Source organism: Schistocerca nitens, chromosome 8 (genome assembly GCF_023898315.1).
Source record: "Schistocerca nitens isolate TAMUIC-IGC-003100 chromosome 8, iqSchNite1.1, whole genome shotgun sequence".
In the NCBI taxonomy this organism is placed as follows: Eukaryota; Metazoa; Arthropoda; class Insecta; order Orthoptera; family Acrididae; genus Schistocerca; species Schistocerca nitens.
Window position 1 is genome coordinate 251417087 of NC_064621.1, and position 22274 is coordinate 251439360.

General features: G+C 40.4%; 1 protein-coding gene across 1 annotated transcript in view; it reads right to left on the reverse strand.

The window, feature by feature from the left end:
* Positions 1-22274, reverse strand: part of LOC126199508 (mucin-5AC) — an 846751-nt gene that overhangs the window by 665192 nt on the left and 159285 nt on the right. Inside the window, exon 3 of the mRNA XM_049936430.1 lies at positions 19701-19781. The gene's annotated coding sequence lies outside the window, so the exon portion shown is untranslated. The remainder of the gene's footprint in view (positions 1-19700; positions 19782-22274) is intronic.

Consider the following 22274-nt stretch of genomic DNA (forward strand, 5'->3'; position numbering starts at 1 on the left):
AATCTACAGAGAGTACGGGACTTAGATTCCGAACAATCACAGTTCAACAGATTCTCTTACAACCATGAACCGGTTTCATTACACAGAGACGACAATTTCGATTACAAACATTTTCTGTCAGTGAGAAAGTTTAAAGTGTTTAAAAACGACAGAACACAGATTCACCCGCTAGATTGGATACAACAATTTAGCTTTGCTTTTCCACCGACTTGGCCTGTTACACACAAACTGGAATTTATTTGCAGCTTTTTGGAAGGCGAACCGGCAACTCGTATGAGGCCGATCGCGAGACAATGTTATTCAGTAGAGGAATTTCAGAATGCTTTTCTGTCAGCGTACTGGTCGAAAACGACACAGCGCGGAATTAAAGATCAGTTAATTAGCTTACCAAACTATGAAAACACAAATTTTCCCAGTGTGACGCAATTTTTTGAGCATATGGTCCAACAAAATCAGTATTTAAGTGAACCGTATAGTGAATCTGCACTCATTCAATTATGTATCTCTAAATTACCACGATCATTAAGAGTGTCACTTTTAACAGGTCAACAAAAAGAAAATATTTCGGCATTCAGGGATCTGCTGCAGCTTTTAGAAGTGCAGCAATCAGATTATTCTTTCGTAAACAAAAATTTTTCATATAACAACCAAGGCCAACAGACGTACAGCAATTATGATCAGACACGTAATTTTAATAGGAAAAATAACAGAGGCTTTAGGAACGACAACTACCAGAACTTTAACAGCAGGCAAAATTCTGATTATCAATATCGCCAAAATTATGGGCAACAGGAATCACATTTTGGTAACAATAGACGTTTTCCGCCACAACAACATAAAAGTCAGCCGGTTAGCGTACCTAACCAACAATGGAATGCACAAGGTCAACCAGGCTTTAATGTTTCGCCGCGTGCACGTGTAGTCCCTGATACAACAAATAGTAACGCACGGCAGCAAGGAAATAACTACGTACAGAGAAGACAGTATTTCAATTCCTATCGCAATGCACCGTATAGGAATGAGTATCACGACAGACGTAAAAACGATGAGCACAATTATCAGCGTACATATAATAACAGCCGGTCCTACCAGCAACAAAATGATCAGCAACAACATATTCTAGTAAATGAACCCGATAGTAGGTATCATCCAGAGCGTAATGCGTCTGGAAGAAGTAATAGAACTGTTCAAATTGTAGAAATGCCACAACATCATCCAGAAAATAATAACACGCCAGATAGAATCTGACTAGATACCGTACAGGACGCATCTTCCAATAACACAAGCACTAGTTTTGACACACAAAGTGTTGTTCACGAGAATGTAATTACGTTTGACGACATCAGAGACACTCTTTTGCAGGAAAAACCAGTTGTTCAAAAAATCATTTCACATCCTGTCATCGAAATTAAAATAGGTTCATCAAAATTTTCAGCAGTAATTGATTCCGGATCACCTATGTCAGTAATAAATGAGGAAACTTTTAACGAATGTAACAAAGAGAACACTTATCCCACATTACCTTTAGGCAAAACCAAAGTGAAAGGAGCAGTATCGAGTAAAGGAGTAGACGTTAAATTACAGACGCATTTATCATTTTGTATTGGAGGTCATACATTTCACTCAAATTTTTGGATTGTTCCCTTATTGACAACAGACGTAATTTTAGGTACTAATTTTCTCGTACAACACGACGCAGTGGTTGATTTTCAAAATTCTTATTTAATGTTGAAGGACGAAAATGTACAATTAGCTTTAGAGTTTCAGCATTCTTTATCTGCGGAAGAACAAACAATTAATCGCACAGAGGTCATCTCCGCAACACGTAACATAGACTGTAATTCCGCATTGTTCACAGACACGTACGTACAGAACTACAATACTCCAGACGAAACTGACTACGACGTAATGCAGATGATTTCTGACAAAGTTAAACAAAGCAGTGCAAATACAGATGACGAACGAACGCAATTACACAAAATTCTTTTGCAGCAAGCTCCAGTTTTTGACAACATTCCTGGTACTATGTCCGGATTTATGTATGAATTTCAAGTGAAACAGCACGATACATTTAAAGCAAAACATTATCCGATTCCATATATTCATAGAGAACAAGTTAAAAAAGAGTTGCAGGATATGCTCGATCAAGGAATTATAGAACCAGCAGTTAGTCCGTACATAAACCCGCTGCATATTGTTAAGAAAAAAGATGGCTCACTTCGCCTCGTACTTGATTCACGTCACATTAATGACATTATTATTAATGAAACCGATCGACCACAGACACTGGAAGAACTTCTACAAAAATTTCATGGTACTGCTATTTATTCTACATTAGATTTGAAATCGGGATTTTGGCAAATTCAACTTCATCCAAATTGCAGAAAATATACAGCTTTTCTCTGTTTTGGTGACTGTTATCAGTTTTGTAAATTACCATTCGGCTTAACTATTTCTTCTGCAGCTTTTATTCGCGGTTTGAACACAATACTTCCGACAGAACTTAAAGACAGAATTACGACGTACGTAGATGACATTCTTATTGCAGAAGCTAACTGGACTGAACACAATCTGATTTTAGAACAACTGTTGCAAACCTTTCATGCACAAGGACTTACAATTAATCTCAGTAAATCGCATTTTGGCAAAACTTCTATAAAATTTCTTGGACACGTAATTTCAGCAGAAGGCATCGCGCCTGATCCAGAAAAACTTCAAGCTCTACGTGACATTACTGTTCCCACAACGAAGAAACAATTACGCAGTTTTTTGGGCTTGATTAACTTTTTTCGCAAATTTATTCATCATTCTGCGTTAGATACACCTAGATTATGCCAATTAACAGGTAAAAACACTATTTGGTCATGGGATAAGCAAGCACACTCTGAATTTATGAACCTGAAACATGCTTTGTTGAATGCTCCACTTTTATCGCACCCAGATCTTACCAGAAATTTTTCCATTGCCACCGACAGTTCCAACACAGCTTTAGGCGTACACATTTTTCAGGAAATTGAAGAAGATGGCTCTACAGTAATTAAAAACATCGCATTTGCAAGCCGCATTTTGTCACCTGCTGAGCGAAATTATTCCGTCACAGAATTGGAAACGTTATGTGTTGTATGGGCTTTTACGAGATTTCGGCACTTTCTTTATGGCAGACATACCACCATTTATACAGATCACAGAGCTATACAATTCTTACTTTCGGCTAAATTTACTCATGATAGATTAAGCAGATGGAAACTGTATTTACAGGAATTTAATTTTACGATTGTTTACATTCCCGGCACACAAAATGTAATAGCAGACGCACTTTCTCGTTCTCTCAGCAACAATCAGCAAGACGTAGCAACCAACTTCTGCAAAGCAAATTTCAGTGTCATGTACATTCAGCAAGTAGCATTTGAAAATTTTATTTCCTCGTCATTACAGGACATAGCACGAGAGCAAAGCAAAGACAATGTGTGGAAAGAAATTAAACACCTTTGGCAAGATAAGAATAATGTTACGATTAGGAACCACTACACTGTACGCAATGACATTCTGTTTCGCCGTTCTCATCCAGACAGCAACAATTGGTTATTATGCATTCCTGACGAACTGGTTAACAAATTAATTTGGTATACTCATTTAAGCTACGCACATTATGGAGCTAGAAAATGTTTTCTTATACTGAGACAGAACTGTTATTTTGCCAGCATGGAAAAACGTATACGACGAGTTTTAGCGTCATGTAAAATTTGCCAGAAAGCTAAGTCTGACACAACTTCACATATTCCTCCATTATATCCCATTTTACCTGTTAAATTAAGACATATGGCCGCAGTAGATATTTTTGGTCCAATTCCGAGAACTAACAGAGGTTTTTGCTACATCTTTGTCGCTGTTGAACTCACTTCAAAATTTGTTACTTTCACTCCGTTACGTAAAGCTACTGCCAAAACTGTTTCGAAAGCATTTGTAAAGCATTTCTTATTTCATGTAGGGCATGTGATGAAAGTAATTTCAGATAATGGATCACAATTTCGTTCTGCTATATGGACACGCATGTTACGAGCTAGAAACATTTCTCCGATTTATATATCCAAGTACCACGCTTCTTCGAACCCTTGTGAACGATTAATGAAAGAAATTGGTAAACTGTGTAGAATATACTGCCACAAAAGACATGTTAATTGGGACACACACATACACTCATTCCAAGATGTAATTAATTCCATTCCAAATGAATCCACTATGCTATCTCCGTCTGTTATACTGAAAAACGTTGAACCACCAAACAAAATTAAAGAATTAGTAACATTTCCTACATCTCGTCGATTACGACACCATGAAATAATTGACATTGCGCTGAACAACATCAAACGTGCCGCAGAGCGCCGGAGAAGACAGCAAAAACAGGTTTGTAGACGCCGAGACTTTCACGTTGGACAGAAGATATTAGTACGTACACATTATTTATCCAGCAAATTAAAAGGTAAGTGCAGTAAATTTGAACTTCTATATGCAGGTCCATATCGGATTCGCAGCATTCCTCATCCCAATGTTGTACACGTCGAAACTTTGAGAACCAGGAAAAGTAAGGGGAACCATCATGTGTCAAACATTAAACCCTTTATAGAATGAAACCACTTTACGATGTAACATGTTATGAGGCCATTTACACATATTATGACCACTTATGCAATTATATTCACATGACTAATTACTGATGATTATCGTATTTTTTTGGCAAGTGCCCGGCAAGGTAAGGTTAGCAGGTCGCTCTTCTTGTCGTTATACACTAGACCGTGCATATTTTCCAGATGAACTTACGCATTTTATGAATAATTATGCAATTCTCTGTAATGACGCATTAATTTTATCAAATTCTCTCTCCATTGAAGTCTTTAATTATCGCCTCTATTAACTACACAACATACAAGCTGAACACAACGAATGTCACATTTTGTCTTTCTTATGTATGTACGATGTTTTCATGTTTTGTTTATATGCATTGTGAACTAGTTAAGGTATAACACACACCATTTGACTTTGACATTTTGCCTTGTGATATCTCAACATCGTGACTGTTTTACATTTTCCTTTTTTGCTGCTGCATTATGATATTCTCTGTACACTTTTTGCCTTTAAACACTGTCTATGCTTTGAGATATTACGTTTCCTGTCATCTTATGCTGTATGCTTAATTGAGTCACCATTAACCAGTCACTATTTAATGGGTATATGATTTAAATGCAAGACATTAATCTTTGTTCATCAATTTCAGAAAGAAATGATGCGTTAAGGAAATAAATTAAACAGAAATGGGAATTTCACCTACGGAATAAACGAAAGAAGATGCAATAAACTAATGAGGACGAGTAAATGGATCAGAATTAACAAGCATTAACAAGAATATACTATACACATCGCAGAATAGCAGTCTTAACTAATTTTTTCTTTCAGAATACAAAGCGATTGATGCAAGCTGTCAGACAGAACTACACATCTTAGTTTTAAGTGATGAAATATGCTAGGGATAAGGAATAGTTGTGTGATGAATAATGAAGTGATTTTTTGCAGATGATAATTAATGCTGACGAAGAATAATGATGAAGAAGATGGTACTATGAATAATGAAGTTTTTGTTTACAGGTGATGATAATGATGGAGTTATGATGATATGAATAATGAAGTTTTTCTTTACAGATGAGGATAATGTTGAAGTTATGTATTTATGCTATGTAGTTATTTAAGTATTTGTTGCAGTTTACTTTGACAGCAGGTGTTATATTGCGTAGTAGGATGACTGAAGGTTTTGGAAAGGACAGCTATGGAACACATATTTTTTATACACATTTCACTACCTGTTAATTCGAAGTTCACTACTTTTCAGCATAGTCTGCGTTTCTTCTTTCAGCTCAATAATCCATTTTGTATTTTTTCTAGGAGAAGCTTTTCATGATACTTACTAAACTTGTTACTTATTATACCTGTTCTAGTACTTGCAATTTATTTTTTTTTTTACCCATTTGTGTCTATCATTTATAAATGTGATAACCTTGCTACAGCTGACTCATGACGAATGACGTTACACATTTTTCATTTATAGGAACAACCTAGAATCAATTTTTTCTCCTCTTTTTCTTCTTGCTTTCCCTTATAATTACCCAAGCAATGCATTGCTAGCACAAAAAAAAAAAAATGTATTACCAGTCCCAAATAATGTCACTAGTTTATGATAATTCTGCATAATACTAATTAGCTCTGAATAGTATGTCACTTGAATAATGACTTCTTATTGTAATGAGACTACTTATTATGCCCATGATTCTTAATGCTATGATTGTAATTAACTGATTTTTAATAATGACTTGTTAATTCGATAATTGATGGCCGCTGAGTGCCGATAATTAGTGTCACTTAATGAATTATGTATTAATTACGTCATTAATTAGCTACTGTATTCAATAATGACTTCATGTTTTTAATAATAGGCCACTGAGTGCCAATAATTAATGTAACTAAATGTTTTGTTAGTAATTATGCCATTAATTAGCTTCTGTTTTCAATGAAGACTTCTCATGATAATACTGAATGATGATAAATATTTTGTACTAATCAATAATCGCTAGCCACTGAGTGCCAATAATTATTTGTAAATATGTCATTTGAATGAGGAAAAATGTTTTGTAATACTCAATACTTGATGGCCATTGATTGCCACTCTTGCCTGTAAATTAATTAATGAACATTTTTCTGTAATACTACATTCATGGTACAGAAATGTTCAATAACTGAGCTATGTATGCCGCATACTACTTATGTAATCACTAATCAAGGCTTGTCTGTTAGTTAATGTCCTTCACCTTCTGAGCTAACTACCCTGACTTACTGTAATATCTTTTTGTCCTGTACATCCTCCCGATCATGGAGCACTATATTTGGTTTTTGCACTAATTCTACGTTGGTGTGCCTCTTAAGAGCGTGGTGTTGACACGACATGCTGTCCACCACCGTAAGCGATGAAGACGTTATTATGGTCCCACTGTTTGGTGTACCTGATGTACTGCCAAATGATAGCATGGAATAATACTACGACGTTTCACTGTCTTGATACACTGATAAATACTTCTGGGAACGGAACTGCAGATTGTATCACTTAGTTGTGATTCTGTGGAAAGATATGGACTTTCAGTGCAGCTATGTGCAAACTAAAGTGCTATAACCATGATGCAATCCTTTCCTTTCCCATCCCAAGAGTGAAAATCATTTTTTGCTAAAATCATTTATGTTCATGGCCTATACAAGTTTCTCGATTTGTTGAACTCTAGTGCGAGTACACTTATGTCACCTGTCGACACGATTTTTTGCTATTATGTTTATTTATTGTGAAAATACTAAAGACATTTTTTGATTTGTTCTGAAGTGCAGTATGTGTGCACTCTTGTCATTTATATTGTATATACTTTTGTGATTTGATGATTTTTTCTACTCTTGCGTTTATTTGTTATAAAAATGTTCAAAAGTTTTCAGTGCATGTGCACTTATGTGAATATGTTTTCAACTGAACTACAGTGCCTGTGCACTCTTCTCAATTTTCGATATGATTTGTGTTCATTCTGTATACCTTTTATGATTTATGTCATTTGTTACTCTTGTATATACATTTCGTCTTTTACTGATATGTTCTCCACTGCAGTGCATGTGCACTCATGACACTTGTCAACATGATTTTTTTTTTTTTGCCTGTTATGAAACTGCTAAAGAATTTTTCAGTGTGTGTACACTTTGTTATCTGTCAAATAATTTGTATATACATTTTTCCTGATTTGTTTTGTACTTATATTTTGTCTTGTCTGTAATGTTTTGTAATCGGTGCATGCGCACAACATTTAATTCATGTGATACATCTAAATATTTTGTAAATGTTAATTAATTAAAAGAAAAATTTGTTACGATGGCAAGTCCAAATGACTCACCATCGCTGCCAAATTTTTGCCCCCCCAGTGGAGGGTTATGAAACACGTATGTTGTGCGGCAGCGATGCTGAGACATTGTAGAATCTCTGACCAGAGCAGTTGCGCTCGACTCGCAGTAGCGAGCAGTCAGTCAGTGTGCAGTAGTCAGTCCTCAGTAGTGCTAGGAGTCTGTGAGTAGTGGTAGTCCAGAGCAGACGGCGGGCGTCGGCACAGCAATGGTCGAGATTCAGGATGAGGTATAATTTTATTAAATAAGTATTCATGCAGCTTTGCGCTCATCACATAATCTAATCTATATTCGTTGTAATTAATTTTCAAATCGCCCCAATAATAATCTGATTTCAAAGCAATTTTTAACTAAACAATGATTCGAATTCCTTCCATTTCCTTTAAAGAAAATTTTCAGTTAACTTCAAAAAAAATTTAATTATTGCGATGCATCTCCTCGTGGCGCAGAATAAGAGCAGATATTTCACATGCAGTTATACTAAGGTAAGAAATTAATCCTGATTTCGAACAGGGCCACAAAGACCGACATTTCGGTTTAAATTGAGTTTTGATTAACACTGTACCTTCATTGTCATGGGATCATGTTTCATTATTTTATGGGAAGTTATACTTGGATCAGATTGCTAATTTTTGTTTAATTGTCTTTGTCATTAATATTTTTGCGGGAAGGTTACGCTTGGTTCCATTTCTATTAAGTATTGTCCTTTTAAAATTTCTGTGGGAAGGTCACACTTAGCTGTGGCTTCATTTCTAATAAATATTAATCTTTTTTAAAATTTTTGTGGGGAGGTTACACCTTTGCTCATTACACTACGAAACTAGACTGATCTTCCATTTAATTCCAGTCAAATACTTGCCACCGTCATTCTGCAGTTCTGCATTACGATAAATGATTCTGAATTGTTTTCAGTACTCAACTCAGTGTATCAGACATGCTTTTATTAGATGACAGATTACAACTTCGGTACTCTTTAGGTTCACCTGCATTTTTTCCCTTGTAATTTACAATATACGCATTAGCAGTCGTTGCAACGTTCAAATTCGAATTCCGTCGAAGACTATTTTCGCGTACTTTTTCAGGTGGTGTGTCAGCTTCCGTCCCGCACGCACGACCTTGAATTTTTATCCGAATGATGATTCACCTGGGATGCAAATTATTGTGCCCCACACCTGTAATTGAGTCTTCCACGCTTAGCTTGGGCGCCCATTTATTCAGGTAACGAGCGGATCCTTATCGAATCATGTTTATTAGCCAAACCTGTTTGCTCAGCAGTCCAGTCTTAGTTTTCAGTGTTTAACGAGGTAGTAACATGTGAATTCACTTTTGTGATATTGCAAGGTCTGTTCTCTCGGAATCAATATCATTTCATTACTCGGTGGGACTCATATATGTTTATTGGGACATATACATGTTGAGTGGCCGGATAAGAAAAATTTGCTGTTCGTGTTATCACTCACGTAACAACAGTTCATTGAATCTTTATGTAAAGTTACGTGAATGAATATAACTGGAAAGAAGGGAAGTGAGCCCTTTAGACAAACCTCAAAGAATATTGTGGAATACGAGGCACTCTTCCTTTTGTGTTTTGTGGACTTTTCATAACTAGAGCAACTTCTTTGATATTTCGTCAAAATGTACCTTTCCCAGCCATTGTTTCTGAAGCGGGAAAGTATTTCGCAATTAGTGAAACAAGCTTTACCGAGAGAAAGAGCTAAAATTTTGCTATCAAACCTTGGTGAATCAGAATCAAATGGTTCAAATGGCTCTGAGCACTATGGGACTTAACTTCTGAGGTCATCAGTCCCCTACAACTTAGAACTACTTAAACCTAACTAACCTAAGGACATCACACACATCCATGCCCGAGGCAGGATTCGAACCTGCGACCGTAGCGGTCGCGCGGTTCTAGACTGTAGCGCCTAGAACCGCTCGGCCACTCTGGCCGGCGAATCAGAATCGATTTTTCTAAAAATTAATTACGGAGCGACTCTTTCTGTGTGAGTTCTAGAGCCCATTACACCATTTTACAAATCTACAAGATTTTCCAACACACAAAAGACAACAGAACTGGCTTGCAACGACAAAGAAATTTAACATGTTTTGATTGTCAGTACCATTCCTAAGTATTCTAAGAAGTCCAGTCAAGATTTTCCTTTTCTGATGTATCCTTTTGATAGTTCTACTGAGATCTTTCCAACAGAAACATTTCCCGATTATCTGCTTAAGCAAGTTCAGCTTTCGTTTGAGCCAACGGAAAACATCCAAAATGGCAATATTGGAGCTTTAGGCTATAAAACTCGCATAAATCCTATAACGTATGACATCCCAGGGCTATGATCTCTTATGCAACTTTTCGAAATGTCCGTAAGAAGGGCGAAAAATTTCTAGCTCAGTACGCTGCATCGTTTGCGAGAAACCCTTGTGATAACACAACATGACGGAGATTGTGGTTTCACATTATTTTATACAAATGGAATGCATAGCTGCTGTCGTACCTCAGCGGTATCGTTGTAGTTCCAACTACCATATATTTTGTGTTCGAACTCGAACAGTTCCGGAATTTGAAAAAAGAAACTTTATTTGAAATCACAATTGCAATTTCTTCAAAATTTTTTCCTTGGCCGGCAATGTATTCTTCTGAACGCTGCATCACATGATTGCGAATATATCCCGCGTGTTATGTTTAGTTGTAACTTTGGCTCTTTGGAATACCGTTGTCAATTGAAATACGAATTCTGTTCGATTCATGCCGTAGCCTCGACAGCTATTTCAATGGTGATGCTTTCGCTACAAAATAAGGCACACTCTCTACTACGTCTGATATTATTATGTAATTTATTTTCGATGTACTTTACCACCTGTCCTGCAATTATGTCGCGTCACAGAGTTAACTAGCGTCTTCGTTTCTGCTTAAGATGGATAAGTTAACATTCTGACACAATGCTATTTAGAGTCAAAATCGAATGACGCATGGAATATTAGGCAAAAATGATGCACTTACATCCTATACTGATTGCGTGTGTACGTGTGTTTTGTGTTTGTGTGATTGGGTAAACGCACAGCATCGTACTGAATGTCGCGTCCTCGTTTCTCGTCACGCCACGATCCTCATGTGTGTCGCCTCACGAGGCGCGCCCCTGCTTGCGCAATACGCGAATCTCTTAGAGGCAGCCGCAGCCGTCCCACTCCGTCCTTGTGTCTGCAGCTACCGACGCAAACTGCAAGGACAAAAGTTCTCTCGCGCCTCCAGCTATACGGACGCATTCGCAAGCCTCACTCACTTAAACACTTGGACTTCATGCGCCGTTGCAATAGCTACATTACACTCTTAATGCAGGTACTCAGGTTTATCTTCGCAATTCATAATGTCTCCAACCGTTATTTCTGTCTCTGAAAGTTTACTTCCACCCATGATTATACATATTGCTTTCCTTGTCCTCCCTCGCACTTCTCCATGACCGACTCTTCATCCTTTTGTCCTTCTCTCTGTCTCACTCGCTCTCTCTCTCTCTCTCTCTCTCTCTCTCTCTGTCTCTCTGTCTCTCTCTCTCTCTCTCTCTCTCTCTCTCACACACACACACACACACACACACACACACATACATACATGTCGTGAGCAAACATCTACTAAATGAGGAAGAAACTGAGTAGAATGGGGAAAAACAAAACAACATCTGTGGTCGGAGTCATCCGCGGCGCCACACATGAACAAAATCGTTTCCAGTTGTCGAAAGCTCGACAGTTTTATTCGAAATGACGAAGCATCCAAACTGAGAAGAGTTTATTCAATAATACTTTTTATACCATATCTAACGCAGAGCGGGAGAGGTTCATGAGTTTCTAATGAACGTCAAAATAGTGGTATCTCTAAATTAGTAGGTTTTGGAGTTTCTCATATATTTAATACCTCAGTATAACAGTAGAATATAGGAATACAATCTTTGTTGTATCATTCCTGCCACAGTTTGCCAAAATGTTGAAATGTGTGTGAATTCCGAAGGAACCAAACTGCTGAAAAAATGGCTCTGTGCACTATGGGACTTAACTTCTGAGGTCATCAGTCCCCTAGAACTGAGAACTACTTAAACCTCACTAACCTAAGGACATCACACACATCCATGCCCGAGGCAGGATTCGAACTTGCGACCGCAGCGGTCGCGCGGTTCCAGACTGTAGCGCCTAGAACCGCTCGGCCATCCCGGCCGGCGTACCAAACTGCGGAAGTTATAGGTCCCTAGACTTACACGCTACTTGAATAACTTAATCTAAGTTATTCTAAGAACAACACACACAATCATGCCCGAAGGAGGACTCGAACCTCAGGCGGGAGAGGCCGCGCAATCCGTGCATGGCGCCTTAAACCGCGCAGCCACTCCGCGCGGTACACAGTTTGTCCCCATGCTACAGATTCGGCGATAAGATCTCCCCTGAAGCTAAATCCAGTACTATTTCAGATAGTGTTAACTGAAATTAGTCATAAGGTGGATGATAGCAGATTATTTATTCAATCAACTCGGCCTTGACTTAAGCATAATGCTTTTCCAGAGACAAAATTTTCCACTATTCCTGAATAGAATGATTAAAACCCGCGTATTTCCCAAATAAAGCAAGTAAATACATAATGCGGCGTTAATACTATTATTTGTATAGTACAGGTTATCTAATTCTGTATGTTTCCTGTTTACACTGCAGTAAAGTGCAAGATTACGGATAGAAGGGTCTCTGATCGATTCCTCGTAAGTGCTAGGATTTCCATCTATCTCTTACTTCGCCACTAGTAATTTTCGTGAATGTGAGAAATGCCGATCATCGCCGTGATTTGGAATCAAATCTTAACCTGTATGTCCTCGTATAGGTGGATGGATGAGTCAGTTCGAAGGTCGGAGGAAAGCATCAGCATACAACCTCAAATACGAATAGTACCATGCCTAGCAAAACACCGTAGTATTCTAACCAGCCTTTGTGTTGATGATACCCATGCTTCTCAGTGGAATGGGAAGAAGACCTAATAACTGTTATTGCCTGAAGCACCCTCTGTCATGCACTTCATAGTGGTTTGCAAAGTATAGACGTTGATGTAAGACGACAAAAATTATAGATATTGTTCGCAAAATTGTCGGCAGAAGAAAATAATCTCAGATCAGCAGGACAAGAACGATCCGCTTCACTCTTGATTACTAGCGACACAAAAAAAGAAAAAAAAAACATACTTGCAACTCCCACACACATTCGCACTGATCGCTTATGACATGCAAATCTAAATTTGCGGTGAACCGTAAAGAACGGTCAGACACCACAACGACCACGTCGAATCGTGCTAAACGCTTTTCCTACTCGCCGTATTCAATAGAAGAACGGAACGAATGACTTCATCAGCGATGACCATCCTCCACGCAGACATGCTGCCTTACGTAAGGTAATTTCCGCGAAGATGAGCTCATGGTGACTGAAACGTCCCCCAGTGAATCCTGTAGTTTTATACTTGCGTCTCCATTGTTAGAACCAGTAGTTTCTTGGGACATTTATCGAGCTCCGTCTATATTTAGATCAAGTTTCGTTAAATCGATGGGGGGTAGACGCGACAGAATTATGTCGCAGCTACTGATAACACACGAGGTGAGCATAGGAACTCTTTCTTCTACTTACGTTAATAACCTTACCATAGCAAGAAGTCGATATTTTACCTAAAGTACGTATTTTAGTTTCTAGTGTCTTGATACAGAAGACAATGCTGAACTGCAAATGCAAAGCAGAAATGTATTGAATCATTCCTTATTTCTTTGTGAAGTACAGGCGAACGTAACCAAGCGTGTGAACTAATGATCTGTAAAATGCGATGGCGTCATTAAAGTCAAAAACCCATAGCCCAGTATCATAGTATTCGTTGTTTAGCTTAACGTTAGGATCGTTGGAGCCCATTTTTCTGACACTAACGGAAACCTCAAGAAATTATCCTAATACTCGCTTTCCCAATGTAGAAATGAATGTTGAAATACGCTATAAAATACGTCAATAAAAAGTTAATTAAACGCTAGCATTCAGCGCAAAGTAAGCGGTATACGACACGTGCAGCACTCTGCGAGTAATCTTTATGGAGGCGTGCTACAATTAAAAGTAATAATATCTTATACGCTGATAGGCACGAACTGCCGCAATCCATCCATAATGCGAAAAGAACGCGTGACACAACCCTGTGAATGAAACTTAAGCTTAACGTCGATATCGAAGCCATTACAGACTGAGAACTCACTTGCAGAAGGCTGAAATGAAGGGTGTGTAGTAGAAGCACTATTGTGGTAGATCCTGGAAGTGATTTAAGAAATCCATTTGTTCATTTGCACGAATGGCCGAGTGTTTACACTTTTTGTCAATCTGATGTTAGGATGATAATGAAACGTGCAGGTAAACGAAAGTGGAACGACACAGAAGTGACAACACAGATGGTTCAGTATACATTTGCCTTGTTGGCTGGCGTAACTGACGTTCAAATGGTTCAAATGGGCCTGAGTACTATGGGACCTGAGTCCATCAGTCCCCTAGAACTTAGAACTACTTAAACCTAACCAACCTAAGGACATCACACACATCCATGCCAGAGGCAGGATTCGAACCTGCGACCGCAGCAGCGCGGTTCCGGACTGAAGCGCCTAGAACCGCTCGTCCACAGCGGTCGACTTAACTGACGTTAACGCGATACCATTGATGTAGGTATACCTTCTCTTGTAACGCTTTTCAGGCCATATGCTGTAACACGACGCACTGTAAACTGGGCTGAAGTAAGTGATTGTTTTGGTTTAGTGTCGCGGCTGAATTGTATGCGCTGTCAGGTGGCTGGAGGGATTGGTGGTCGTGGATCTGAATGGCTGTGGAACTGCCAAATCTGCGTACTGCCAACGACGCCCACTATAAATACAGGCCGCGGCGCCTACGTAGTGATTCTTAACTGAGTGTTTAAAAGCACGCAAGCCCTCGATAGCACACGACGAAGTTAAGACAGCGAGTAGCTTTTCACTGACATATTGATTTCTCGTGGATTCTGCACACAGCTAAACGTTCACGAAAAATGGCGGACAAGGTGACTAGTGTGACGTCACAATTAGGTTGCGGGGCCTGTATTTCTTGTGCACCCCAGCTTCCAGAATGTGAATCCATGTCCGCCCGGCCACAGGCACCAAAAGGTGAATGGTGCATCCAAATTTAAAACTGCATTATGATATAAATAATTGTAAAATAAGGCTGGTGGCCGGTCTAAGTCGTTAACTGACATAGATGCTACGGATTTTCGGGTAAAGAGGCGTCAAACTTCAGTTAGCCGGCTGCCACATTGCCTCTCTCTCAATATTATGGATGAAGATGCAGAGGTAAGACTACGTCGGTTTGAGTAATGGTAGACCAGTTCGCTTTTGGAACTTCGAAGTTCTTCCGAGAGGAAGAGTTGGGGACTGTGCAAAATTTTACGTGTGCATTACAATGCAGCGTAGACTTATAAGGGTTGCAAGTAAATTGAATGTCTTAATTTTGTTTGAATAAATTGAAGTGCTGAAGTATATTTAAATTTTATAATCGATTATTTAATATCACAAGGACTAAAATTAAATGAAAAAGCTTGTGGACTCAGTGGAAATCAAACCCGAGCTGGTGAGTTTAGGCTTAACCACACTCACCGACTTAGGATTACGGCAGCTGTTCCTTAATACCCTTGCACAGTACGTTACACAGAGTTTCAAAGGAAAAGGCCGAGGTAGTATTCTGAGCAACGTAGCACCCGTAGTGCCGAAAGAGATGACATCGGATTGGAGCACGCGAAGTTGAAACAGACATCTGCGTCCCTTCTCCGAGTTGATCGTAGTGGGGCTAACCATGATTTCAGCACCTGACACTGCTTTCGAGTTATCTCGGAGAGAGCGCTTAAAAAAAAAAAAAATGTTTTCGGCCATTTTATTTGCATACTAGCAGGCATTCGAAGAGAAATGGTGACGTTTTAGGGCGTTTTCTGGATCGCTTTCTAAGGGAAATGCCATAATATTACTGTGATTTGTGGCTGGCATTCGTAGAGAAATAGCACAATTTTAGAGCTATTTTTATCGTGTGCACATTGGCACATGATAACTGGCCGCCACTGGAGACAACGGTCTGAATATTTGTACATATTCTGCGATAGTTCAGTGGGAGTTAGAAAAATCTATAACAGTCAGTACTCTGATTTTATTCCCCCAGCAGTTCAGTGGAACTTGTATTTATCGTAGGTTAAGCTGGAGTGCACTTGGCGTTATCTGCAATGTGTCTAACTTTAACTCAGTTAGCTAGTGGGACTCTATTGATTTGAACGCCGATCAGCAATTAAGTTCATAACATCGCATGTTTATTACTCTTTAATTTTCTTGTGATAGTATTGAAGTGACTTGGAACAATTTAAGCAGTGAAAATTTGCTGTTTTTCTTCCTTTTTTTGTTATATAACTGCCGGCTGGGTGGCCGAGCGGTTCTAGACGTTACAGTCTAGAACCGCGCGTCCGCTACGGTCGCAGGTTCGAATCCTGCCTCGGGCATGGATGTGTGTGATGTCCTTAGGTTAGTTAGGTTCAAGTAGTTGTAAATTCTAGGGGACTGATCACCTTAGGAGTTACTCATAGTGCTCAGAGCCATTTTTGTTATATAACTCGTCTTCCAACCAGTATTTTGGCGGCTCGTGTTAAGTTCATTTCGCGTAACGATGTCATCTGGTTGAATCACCAGTTTTTACTCAGTATGTGTGATGAAGAATAATAAACGTTACATCGATCTTTGGCAGTTTTTAGCTGGGGAACGTTATTTAAATCGCGGCACCTACATCCAGTCTAGCAACATTTCAATCTCAGTTACATCAGGAACAGTTTTATTGTTTTTATTGACTAAAGCGACATAAATCTAAGGGTAGTTATCATCACCTGGGCAAACAGACCAACATCGCTGCCAAAGTTTAAACGTTTTAAGACGCAATCTTTTGGGCTCCTTATCTTCTCAAAGAATTTTCCACATTCAGCAAATTCATCCTGCAGATTAGGAACGACAGTGGGACTATGATAGTTTGTTAGGAACTCCCAGTTGGATGTTGCCTGTGGAGTTGGCCTCACTGTGCATGTCTACATAATACAAGTTACATCACGTATGTGGTGGACGTATGTCTGGTAACACTACACTCGGCTTCTTTCCTATTCCTTTCTCGTGTACTAAAATTACTTGTCACACCTGTTGGCGAACTCTGCTGCGTCAGACAGAACCGCTGCGCATCGCTATCAGCAGTCTGGTAGCGGAGACGGGGTCTGTCGCCGGCCAAACACAGGGCGCGCTGCTGGTTCGCGTTGCAGCGCACTGCGGCGGGCGGCAAGCCGTTTGATGTCCCGCACTGTGTGTGTGCATGTATGTGTGAGGGGCGGGGAGCGCCCTCCTCAGCGAAATACTCGTAATTAGCGGCCGTGTCCACGGGCCGTGGTGCACCCACAGCACGGCCGCTTTGTACAGCGCGTCCACCTGCCACGTGGGCGGCCACGCGCGCAAATCGTGCTCGTGCTCGACTCTGAGGCGGCGCTGCTAAACGCCCGCGCCAAAGAGAATCACCGCGAGGGCACACACGCAAAACAGAGAGCATCCCCTGGCCTCTAGACCGGTGACTCCCAACCTTTCTGAGACGGCTACCCCTGAGTACCGATATTATCTTGTATCCTGCCCTCACCCCCTTTCTCCGTTTCCAGCACCAACATTTGGCCTAAGTAACTACAGAACTAAAAACTATTTTTTTGGCACACATTTATTTTTAAAAGGATGGAACAAGAATGGTATTTACTAAATCTATAACTTTGCCTCCGCTGTTTTGCAACAGATGGCAGTAGCGGCAAGTCGGGGTCCAGGTGTAGGTCTTGTCACGAAAAAACTTAGATATTTGTAAACACACCGCCATCAAAATATTAATCTATCTGTGATGGTATCATAAAGGTTCAAATGGTTCAAATGGCTCTGAGCACTATGGGACTTAACTTCTGAGGTCATCACTCCCCTAGAACTTAGAACTACTTAAACCTAACTAACCTAAGGACATCACATATATCCATGCCCGAGGCAGGATTCGAACCTGCGAACGTAGCGGTCGCGCGGTTCCGAACTGTAGCGCCTAGAACCGCTCGGCCACTCCGGCCGGCGGTGTCATAAAGCTGCTCTCGACTGAACATATACAGGGTGAAAAGTATTTAAACCAACAAACTCTGGGAGGTTGTATGGGACATCAAAACAAATATTTTTCCCTAATGTCATTTTTTCCTATGAGGATTATTTAAACCGGTGAAGGCCGTATTACGCTCTTCAGTTGTAGGCAACTTCTGTTCACCAGTGTACTAGTGCATTGTCTCTGTTTGCTAATGGAGCCATACACCTGAAGTGAGTACAGTCATATGGTTGGTGCGTACTACGCAGCGCACCACAACGGACGAGCTGCACAGCGGGTTTATCAACAACAATATCCTAATCGTCGTATCCCGCATCATACGACCTTTGCTGCTGTCTACCAACGTCTGCCTGAGACCGGGCCATTTAGCAGATTACCTGGACAGGCATTCCGTCGCACGGTGAGAACGCTGCAATTTGAGGAAGCTGTCGTGCAGCATGTGGAGCGGGATCCTTCAATCAGCACTCGTGCAATTGCACGTAACATGGGGACGAAACAGACAAATATAAGAATAGTCCTTCGAGAGCAGTTGTTACGTCGATTTCACATACAGCGTGTCCACAACCTGGAACCAGTTGATTATCCACCCAGAGCAAAGTTTTCGCAGTGGTACCTGGAACAGTGTGAAAAGCATCGTACATATCCATCATCTGTATTGTTTACCGATGAAGCAACGTTCGGGCGTGATGGAGCCTTCAAAATGCGCAATTCGCATGTTTGGAGTGAGGATAACCCACATGCCACATTTACTAGCTCTCATCTAGTGCGGTTCTTCGTTAATGTGTGGCTCGGTGTTGTTGGGGACTGTTTAATTGGGCCTTATCTGCTACCTAGGTCATTAAATGGCAGGCACTATTACAATTTTCTCGCCAGAATTGCTAGAAGACGTTCCGCTCCCTACAAGACAACACATGTGGTTCCAACATGACAGGGCACCGGCACATTTCAATCGTCGTGTGCGTCGATTCCTGGACCGACGGTTCCCAGAACATTGGATTGCCAGAGGTGGTCTTGTACCATGGCCTGCTCGATCCCCAGATATGTCCGCTCTGGACTTTTTTGTGTGGGGAGATATGCGCAACCTTGTTTACGCAACTCCTGTCACATCAGAAGAGGATCTGGTTGTCCGGATAGTAGCAGCAGCAGGAACAATTCAGGATACTCCTGGGGTTTTTGCCTGTGTCAGACAGAACATGATCCGACAGTGTAACCTTTGTTTACGTGTCAGTGTAGGCAGTTTTGAAAATTTACTGTAATTGAAATTAGGTAGTCTTAATGTGTTGTCTCTTGGTCATAAGAAAATGGAAAAGTGTTTGTTGGTTTGATTATGTTGCCGCCAGAGAAATCTTCCTCTCTCGTTTAAATACTCCTCGAAAAAATGACATTGGGGAAATATATTTGTATTGATGTCACCTACAACCTCCCAGAGTTTGTCGGTTTAAATACCCTGTAGACTTACGAGTCCACATATCGCTACAGGTAAAAAGTATGTTTCTATTACATATGCAACAGACAGTAACACTTACCAGTAACCAGGTTTCTCCACCTCTGCAGCTCGTTGAATGAGTGAATCCCCTATACCCGGATGCCTCTTCTTGAGTGATTACCTATAACAAGAATGAAAGCAGATGAAAACGCTATTATCTGAGGTGAAGGAAAAGAACTTCCGCGAATATTAAATTTCTTTCATAGGCAACGTCTCCAATTCAGTATTCTGTGTCGTACGAAATGACTATGCTGTGACGGTGTGAAGTCTCTTCCCCGATGTGACTGTTTATACAGGGTGTTCGGAAACACATGTTGGAAATGACGTTCACGAACGGCTATACATGCCTGACCCCGCTTAATTTTGTTGGAAAACAAGTACTGCAGAACAGATTATGATAATCTTCCCAGGTACGCGGCTATTTCAGGTTTTAAGTCACACAGCGCACGTGGGAGACTGAGATGTACTACAGATTTTGCTGCACTCCAAAGAAGAAAGTCTGGTTGAGTCACGTCCGGAGTGCGAGGGGGACCACAGATTTATTGAGATTATACGTTCTCCCAAAAAGCTGTGCTGTTTGCTGTGTCCGCAGTAGCGACATTTTGTTGAAACTATCAGTCTTCCTCTACCTGGACAATGAAATCGTGGATGATTAAATAATAACGTTTACTGTTTACGGTTTCACCAAAGGTAATGGCTCAGTAATGTGCTATATACTGCTACCCGCACTCCAATTTTCTGGTCATTCGATCGCGTTTCAAGCGCAGTAGAAGGATTCTCTGTTGGCTATAATCGTGTGTGTGTGTGTGTGTGTGTGTGCGCGCGCGCGCTGACATGATCAGAGCTATGGAACTAGTCCTCGTCTGTACACAAGGTGACGTCAAGTAGAACAGCGGCATTACTCTTAAAAAGAGATGTAAACCATTTGCAGCAATGGTTTCACTTACGACGATCTGCGTCTTTCAATTCGTGCGCTGTTGTCACGCTATATGGGAGCAGTTTCAGTGTTTGTCTAAGCGCCTTATGTGCGGTGAGAAGACCGATATCCTTTTCTTGTGCCAATTAGGGCAATGATTTTACCAGGATCTGCAGCATAGAGTCAGAAATTTCCTACAACTTCTGTTGGTTTAGTTTAATTGGTCTTCCAGTTAGTTCGGAATCTAATACTGAGCCTGTCTCTAGAAATTTCTCCGTAAGTCGACACACCTTATAACGATGAGCTACGTCTGTTTCCGGGAATTTTTTCAGCACATGCCTCCTCCACTAACCTGTGTATTTGTTGCCTTGTCGAAACACATGTTCAGCAATAAAAATACATTCATCGGTTGAAAAAAAAAATGGTTCAAATGTCTCTGAGCACTATGAGACTTAACATCTGTCGTCATCAGTCCCCTAGAACTTAGAACTACTTAAACCTAACTAACCTAAGGACATCACACACATCCATGCCCGAGCAGGATTCGAACCTGCGACCGTCGTGGTCACGCGGTTCCAGACTGAAGCGCCTAGACATCGGTTGAAAGCTCCTTAATTTGCAAAGAAATTGAATAACTGAACACTACACGTCGCATTCGATAGCTTTCAGAGAACTGCGAATCTGCCAAAAAACGGTTGTACCAGCTTGTGTTCTACCACTTTTGTTTCTAACTTCCAACGTAATCTATATCCGCACTCCGCAGTCCTGAGCACAGCTGAAGTTTTCATTGCAGCAGAAATGTCAAGAGCTTTGTCTTGAGTTTAACCTAAACAAAGAGTGAAGCAGTCAACGCTCCTCGTAATGGCCGTAACACACAGGGAAGTGAACCAGTCTGTTTCGGAATCTGTGCAGAGTAAGGTGGATAGCTCGTATATTAATTTTTAGACTGTTTTTTGCACTCGAACTTGCTCTACATCTACATCCACATCTACACAGATACTTCGCAAGCTACGATAGTACCACTACTTGTCATTTCCCCTACTGTTCAACTTGCAAATAGAGCGATGGAAAAATGACTATCTGTGCGCCTCCATATGAGCCCTAACCTGTCGCCTCTTATCTTCGTGGTGATTTACTTGTTTTGAAATCTTTCAGTTGTTTCTCTACGCCGGGTATGCTTATTTCTGTGTCGTCCGTACGGCGTATGACCGGTGGTCAAATGACGGTATGGTTCTGGTATGTGAACAGTTTCTTGAACATGAAATTTAAAACTTTGGCTTTCGTTTTGCTTCCTTCAACTGCCATTGCTGAACTAATTCCCTACCTCCGCCTCAGGAACACAATTCACACACAATTAAAATATGAATAAACTTACTTTCAGTCTGACTGTTAGTGTTTTGTTATATCTTGAGCATCGGTTTCAAGCACTGTGACAGATCTTCAGATCTGTTAAAATTACAAACGCAAGCGGCAGCTGGTTATTAATCCTGATTTCACAGGACTACGATCCATCCGTGGTTTACTTTTGTATTTTTAACTTGTATGTTGATGGAAGGCAGTGCCTGACACCCTTAATCAGAAGATAATAAAACAGCGATCGACACGTCGAAAATAAGTGTCGCGAATAACTCCTTACTGAAAACTACGTCCAGAGTTGAAAACCAAAAAAAGGCGACCAGCGGAATTATGATTCATGAT